We start from the raw sequence: 8079 nt of genomic DNA on the forward strand, positions 1-8079 counted from the left end.
TTCTTCTGATGGTCTCTAAATTCAGGAGGGATATACTCAATGTCATATTTTGACTCTCGTGGACTTGCTCTGATTTTCTTCTGTTTCAGCTTGAACTTCCATAGGAGCAATTGATGGTATGTTCCACAGTCGGCCCCTGGCCTTGTTCTGACTGATGATAGTGAGCTTTTCCATTGTCTCTTTCCACAGATGTAGTCAGTTTGATTTCTGTGCATTTCATCTGGTGAGGACCATTTGTATAGTCACCGTTTATGTTAGTAAAAAAAGATATTTGCAATGAAGAAGTCGTTGGTCTTGCAAAATTATATCATTCGATATCCGGCATTGTTTCTGTCACCACGGCCTTATTTTCCATGTGTCTGTCAGTTTGTGGTACTGTGGGGGCTTGTGTGTTGCTGTGAAGCTGGAAGCTATGCCACCTGTATTCAGATATCAGCAGGGTCACTCATGGAGGACAGGTTTCAGCTGAGCTCCCAGACTAAAACAGGCTAGGAAGAATTACCCAGTGGTCTACTTCTGAAAAGCATTAGCCAGTGAAAACCTTATGAATAGCATCAGAACATTGTCTGTTATAGTGCTGGAATATGAGCCCCCCAGGTTGACTGGGGAAGAGCTGCCTCCTCAAAGTAGAGTCGACCTTAATGATGTGAATGGAATAAAGCTTTCGGGACCTTCATTTGCTGATGTGGCACGAGTCAAAATGAGAAGAAACAGCTGCAAACATCCATTAATAATTGGAACCTGGAATGTACAAAGTATGAATCTAGGAAAATTGATAATCGTCAAAAATGAAATGGAACACATAAACCTCGATATCCTGGGCGTTAGTTAGCTGAAATGGACTGGTACTGGCCACTTTGAATTGGAGAATTGTATGGTCTACTGTGCCAGGAATGACAACTTGAAGAGGAATGGTGTTACATTCATTGTAAAAAAGAACGTTTCAAGATCTATCCTGAAGTACAACCCTGTCAGTGATAGGATAATATCCATACGCCTACAAGGAAGACCAGTTAATAGGACTATTATTCAAATATACACAACAAACACTAGGGCCAAAGATGAAGAAATAGAAGATTTTTATCAGCTGCTGCAGTCTGAAACTGATCGAATATGCAATGAAGATGCATTGATAATTGCTGGTAGTTGGAATGCAAAAGTTGAAAATAAAGAAGAAGGATCAGTAGTTGGAAATTCACAGACATAGGCGGAGATATATTAACTGCGGTGCCCATGCAGCAGCTTTCCAAGATGACTCCTGTCCCAGAGGCATCTGGGATTTGTAGCAGGACTTATTCTGGGGTGTTGCATTTTCGCAGTCTCCTGGCTGCTGCTGCTGACCCTCACTGCCACTGGTGGAAGGTCACACAGCGGTCACAGGTCACTGGTGGATGCTCTGCACATGTCCCTCTAGCTGCTTCTGAAAGACAACTTTAAACAAGTTTGCGGGCTATTTTATGACACCCTGCCTTGTTCTGGGGAATGGCTTTGTTCCTGCGCCTGGGCCCATTTACTGTAATTTGTTTGCAGATGCGGGGGCCCTCTGTTCCCTGTCTTACTTTAGATATCATAGTATCATCTCAGTTCCCTGGGACTGGGTCCATTTTTCAGGAGGGTTGGCCCTGGTTGGAGATGTCATAGTTACCAGAGAAAATATGCTCAGTGGGAATTTAATATCTTTTCTCTACCCACGCAGTGTGGAAACAGAATTTGGGTATAAGGTCAGATTACACGGAACTCTCAAGCAACAGAGGAAAGCTTATATTCAGATAAGAGCATATAGGGTGTGATGGCTAAGGTTGTATGCCAACTTGGCTGGGCCATGGTTCTGAGTGGCTAGGCAGTTATGATATAGTTTGTCAGTCTTACTGTGACATCACCTCCGTGATGATACTTAATATAATGTGATCACCTTTGTGATGGGATCTGCTGTGAGTAGCCAATCAGCTGAAAGAGAGTTGCCTTAGGGTGTGGCCTGCATCCAATTTAGGAGGCTTTCTGGCAAGGCTCACGGGCTTTTGCTCACTCTAGATCCTGCAGCTGACTCCTGTTCTTACGACCTCTGGTTCTTGGAACTTGAGGTAGCAACTTACCTGCTGATTTTGGTGTCTGTTAGCCTATGCTGCCTATAAGCCAGAGGCCTGTTGTCTGACCTGCAGATCTTGCTCTTGCAGCTACGTGAATCAGGAGAAGCTTCTGGCCTGACCCACAGACTTGGGACTTTCTAGCCCCTACAACCTCGTGAGCCATTTCCTTAATATAAATCTCTCTTCCTCTCTCTGTCCCTATGTATATATACATATATATAGACACTTCACTGGTTTTTTTTTTCTAGAGAAGCCAGCCTAAGACATAGGGCTGGTAGAACATTATATTACTCTTATAGCTTTACTTATTGTCTTAGATTTATATTTGCTTAGTTCCTTCTGAAGAAAAAAATTATACAATCTAAAACCAATTCTATTGACTCTTCTAATATTGTGAATATTTTTATTTAACATTTATCTTTTTGTCAAGTTCTTTTTCAAAATCCAGCCTACCTAGGCAGTGTTAACTAAAACAGGGAAAGTCTTGTTTTTTCACATTTGAGGTAAGGTTACAAAGGAAACCCCCCAGTGTGGGGATGGCAGTTGCGGGGCCAAAAAGCCTTCACTGGGAAGAAGAAGTAGGAGAATCTAAGGTTTAATTCAGGGAATAGATATTAATCAAATAATCACCTGATTTGCTGTATAATGACAAACTAGTTTAATGCTATCAATAAAGAGCATACAGAGTTATAAGACTAAAAAAAAAAAGAAATTTGAGTAAGTTTATGGGATAAGGGATGATTTTACTGAGGAAATCATGCTGATTAATTGAGAAGTAAAGAATCAGCACTGTTGCAAGGTAATTATTATCAATTTATAGACAAATATGATGATTAACTTTATGCATCAACTTGGCTAGCCTATGGTTCAGGGTTGTTTGGTAAAACATGAACCTATTTGCTGTTCTAAAGTAATTACATGTGATTGTAATGACATATGATTAAATTAGTTGGCCTAAAATAAAGCAGATTATCTTCCATATGTGAATGGCATGACAATAACAATCAAACAGTTGAAGATCTTAAAAGCAAAAAGGATGTTTCTCTTGGGTGTATTCTGCCTCCAGACTATAAATAGATATTTTTCCAGAACACTTTTATATTCATTCTTCTTGTTGCCTGACCTTTGGATTTTGGACACAAGCCTGGAGCAGTCTCCAACCTTTTGCCTGATCTATGGATCTTTAATTGCCAATTGCTTAGAATCTTGTGAGCCAATGCCTTGAAGTAAATATCTCTTCTCTCTCTCTCTCTCTACGTGTGTGTATGTGCATATATATACATATGTATATATATACAATATGTTCAATAGCAAAAAAAAAAAAAACTTTGCCTTCGAGTCGATTCCGACTCCTAGCAACCCTATAGGAAAGAGTACAGCTGCCCCCTAGAGTTTTCAAGAATTGCCTGGTGGATTCGAAATGCTGACTTTTGGTTAGCAGCTGTAACACTTAACCAATACGTGGGTTTCCATGGGTTGAAAAGTGTCCCCAAAAATACATTTTGTAAACCCTAACCCCAATATATACTTGTGGTTATAGTCACATAATCCCATTTGGGAATGGGTTTTCTTTGTTATGCTAATAAGGATGTATTAATGTAGAGTGTATTTTAAATCAATCTTTTTTGAGATATAAAATCAGATTAAGCAAGTAAGCAAAAATGGGGGACAATAGCTGCCATGTCATATGAAGATCACCAATGAGCCAAGGAACAGAAGCTGTAAATACACAAGAATCTTCCCCCAGAGTTGTCAGAGAGAGAAAGCTGTCTCTTAAATCCGGTGCCCTGAATTTGGACTTCTAGCCTCCTATGCTGTGGGAAAATAAATTTCTGTTTGTTAGAGTCACCTACTTGTGGCATTTGTATTAAAGCAGCGCTAAATTACTAAGACAAAATTTGGTACTGGAGAGTGGAGTGATACTCTAACAAATACCTAAAAAGTGGAAGTGCTTTTGAAATTGAGTAATGGATGGAGGCCGGAAGAGTTTTAAGGTGCCATTTAGTAAATCCTAGATCACCTTGAAGAAACTGTTAGTAGCATTACAGTTGTGAAAGGCAACTCTGATGAGGGCTCAGAAAGAATTGACAATTGTGATGAGAGTATCATCAACAGAATGTTGCTAGACATGTGGATGTTAAATGTTCTTCTGGTGAGGCTTTAAAAGGAAATGAAGAACACGTGATTGGACATTGGAAGGAAGATGGTGCTTTTTATGTAGTGGCAAAGAACTTGTCTGAATTATGTCCAAATATTTGGTGGAAAATAGAACTTGTAAGTGATCAACTCAGGTATTTGACTGAGGAGATTTCTAAGCAAGATCTTTAAGGGACAGCATGGTTTCTCCTCGATGCTTACAGTAAAATGTGGGAGGAAAGAGATGGACTTAAAAATGAACTGTGCAGCACAACACAGGGGAGGTCAGCACAATTGGACTAAAACAAAAGCAAAGAAGTTTCCTGAATAAGCTGAATGCTTTGAAGGCCAGTGTAGCAAGGGCAGGGGTCTGGGGACCATGGTTTCAGGGGACATCTAAGTCAATTGGCGTAATAAAATCTATTAAGAAAACATTCAGCATCCCTTTTGAAGAGTAGCGTCTGGGGTTTTAAACAATAGCAAGCAGCCACTGAAGATGCATCAATTGGAATCAACCCACCTGGTTCAAAGGAAAATAAAGAACACCAAGGACACAAGGTGATTATAAGCCCAAGAGACAGAAAGAACCACATGAACCAAGGACTACATCATCGTGAGACCAGAAGAACTAGATGGTGCCCGGCTACAACCAAGGACTGTCCTGACAGGGAACACAATAGAGCACCCCTGAGGGATCAGGAGAGCAGTGGGATGCACACCCCAAATTCTCATAAGACCAGACTTAATGGTCTGACTGAGACTAGAAGTACCCCAGTGGTCATGGCCCCCAGACCTTCTATTGGCCCAGGACAGGAACCATTCCCAAAGCCAATTCTTCAGACATGGATTGGACTGGACAATGGGTTGGAGAGGGATGCTGGTGAGGAGTGAGCTTCTTGGATCAGGTGGACACTTGAGACTATGTTGGCATCTCCTGCCTAGAGAGGAGATGAGAGGGTGGAGGGGGACTCGAAAAGAGAGAGTGGAGGGAGAGAGTGGGCTGTCTCATTAGGGGAAGAGCAATTGGGAATGTGCAGAAAGGTGTATATGGATTTTTGTGTGAGAGACTGAAGATTTGTACACTTTCACTTAAAGCACAATAAATATTATTTAAAAAAATGAACTGTGCAAAATGAAATCAGAGCTGTACATGTGCCCTAAAACTCTCACCAAGGACTCAGTGATGCAATTTTTTGTTAAAGAGATTAAGCCTGTGGCCAATGGATCTAACCAACTACCACAGCAGAAAAAACATCAGCTTAGACTGAAGGGAGCAGACAGGACAAAAGGAGGGAAGGCTGTCTGCTTCTTGGAATTCTACAGTCAGGAAACAGGTCAAAGAAGCTATATCTGTTTTCCTCCAAGAAAAGTAAAGAACTATCCCAGGAACAGCCTGGAGATCAGCAGAAATGTTGGAAGAAACACTGGAAGCAGGGCTGACTAGGTTTTAAAGGGAAAGCCACAGCCTCCTAGGTCTCAAAGAGTGGAGCCTCCTGGATTTCAAAGGGGGGAGTCACAGCCTCCCATGTTTCAAAAAGTCAGATCTCCACCAGCTAGGTTCCAGAATGTGTGGTTGCCACTCAGGTGAGCCAAGAGGATGGGACTGTCACCCAAAGCTGAGGGGGTGGGGCTGCCATGCCCAAAGACCAAGATAATGGGGTCACCACCCAAAGCTGAGAGTGTAAAGTCACCAGTCAAATGCACTAGGAGAACTGGGCCACCCAAAGCCAAGAGGGTGAGGTTTCCGTGCAGTGGGCCTGAAAGGTAGGACCTTCACCCAGACTGAAGGGCCTACGGCCAGAATCCTGAGAGCAAGGCCAACACCCAGAGTCTGGAGGGCAGAATCATTGCTTAGATGGTCTCAGAGAATAGAAGATTATTTTCAAGACTTGAGAGCTAATGTAATTTGTACTGCTGCGTTTTAGACTAGCTTGGTGCCTGTTAGTTGTTCTTTTTCTCCAATTTCTCCATATTGTAATGGAAATGTCTAACTTGCACTTGTTCCACCACTGTAATTTCGAAGCAGATAAGTTTTAGATTTCACAGGTTTACAGACGAAGGGGGATTTTGCCCCAGGGTGTAATAAGCCGAAAGTCTCACCCGTATTTGATTTAGACGATTCAAAAGATGAAATTTTTGACTTGGAGTTGGTTTAAGATGTTTGGGATTTTATGACAGGGTAAAGGTGTTTTGTGTGTGGGAAGGACATATATTTTGGGAATCGAAAGGGTGGACTATTATGCATTGAATTTTGTACCCCAAAAATATGTGTTGTAAATCCTAACCCCTGTACCTCTTGCGAGACTCCAATTTGGAAATGGCTCTCTTTGATATGTTAATAAGGTAGTGTTAGTGTAGGGTCTATCTTAAATCAATCTATTTTGAGATATAAAAGAGTAGACTAAACAAGGAAGCAGAGTCGGAGAAAGATAGATGCCATAGCACATGAAGATCACCAAGGAACAAGCAGAAGCTATAAAGAGATAAGACCCTTCCCCAGAGCCAACAGAGCAATGAAGACTTCTCCTAGAGCTGGTGCCCTGAATTTGGACTTCTAGCCTCCTAAACTGTGAGAAAATAAATTTCTGTTTGTTAAATCCACCCACCTGTGGTATTCCTGTTATAGCAGCACTAGATAACTCAGGCAATATGTATACCACAGGTTATGTTTCTAGAGAATCCTGACTAAGACAATGAAGACACTGAGATTCAGAAATGAATTTACCTGAAGAACAAAACTGGTAAAGGGCAGACCCATGATTTGAAACCTAATCAGAATGATTTAAAAACTCAAATATTTTTCGAGTTTACGACATAAAAATCCCAAGGGAAAGAAGCTTCTCACACAAATTTTTAGAAGGGAGATATTGAGCAGCATAACAAATAACAGTTTTTACGACAGATGGAGAAATTTTTCCCGTTCTGGGGTTGTGTTTCAAAATGTCCTCTTAACGACAGCTCATGACAGTTGATGAAATAACATTAGCCCCTATCTCAGTACAGGTTGTTGTGCTAAGTAAATAAGTTCTTTCTGGAATCACTAAGGCTGTGGCTTGAGCTACTAACTCTTTTAATCAAAGGAACTCACCATGAGAGAATCCCAGAGTGTTCACTCCCAAGGACATAGGGCAGAGAGTGTTCTCTTTTATTTTTGGTTATTATTAACTGAAATCCATACTTTATTCAGATTTCCTTACTTTGTACCTAATTTACTTTTTCTCTTCCAGTGTCCCAAAAAGGACATCACATAACATTTTGTTGTCACATCTTCTTAGGTTCCGCTTGGCTGTGATAGTTTCTCAACCATTCCTGTTTCTGATGACCTTAGTAGTTTTGAGGAGTACCGGTCAGGCATTTAGTAGAATGTAATTGCTGTATTTTTCGATCAACTTCCCCTTCAACAGGGGTATTAACTGTTAGGCCCAGGCATTCAGAATTTATCCTGAGGTTAAAAGGGAGTAGTTGACGATTGTGGTGAGAAGATATGCAGTAGGAATAACAAGAACATCTTCTTGGAACTGTGTTTTGTGCGTGCATTCTCAACAGGAGCAATACTGGTTCTTGTGGCACTTCAAAGCTCAACCCATCCTGACAGAATGTTATTCCTCAGTCTTCAAATTCATAGGAGAGGGACAGAATTTGAAAAAAGTATCTAAAATGGCTCCTTAGGAGAGGCAATAAGGAAAAAAACATTGAGACACATTTACTTAGTAGAAGCAGGAAAAACAACAGTAAATAGGCTGCATGTAATCTTGATCTCTCTTTAGAAATTTTTCATCAGCATTTATGCTATAGATGCTTGTATATTGTCATGTATTGACTTGTGTCCCCCAAAAATATGTGTCAATTTGTTAGG

This window comes from Loxodonta africana, chromosome 10, assembly GCF_030014295.1.
Source record: "Loxodonta africana isolate mLoxAfr1 chromosome 10, mLoxAfr1.hap2, whole genome shotgun sequence".
Taxonomy (NCBI): domain Eukaryota; kingdom Metazoa; phylum Chordata; class Mammalia; order Proboscidea; family Elephantidae; genus Loxodonta; species Loxodonta africana.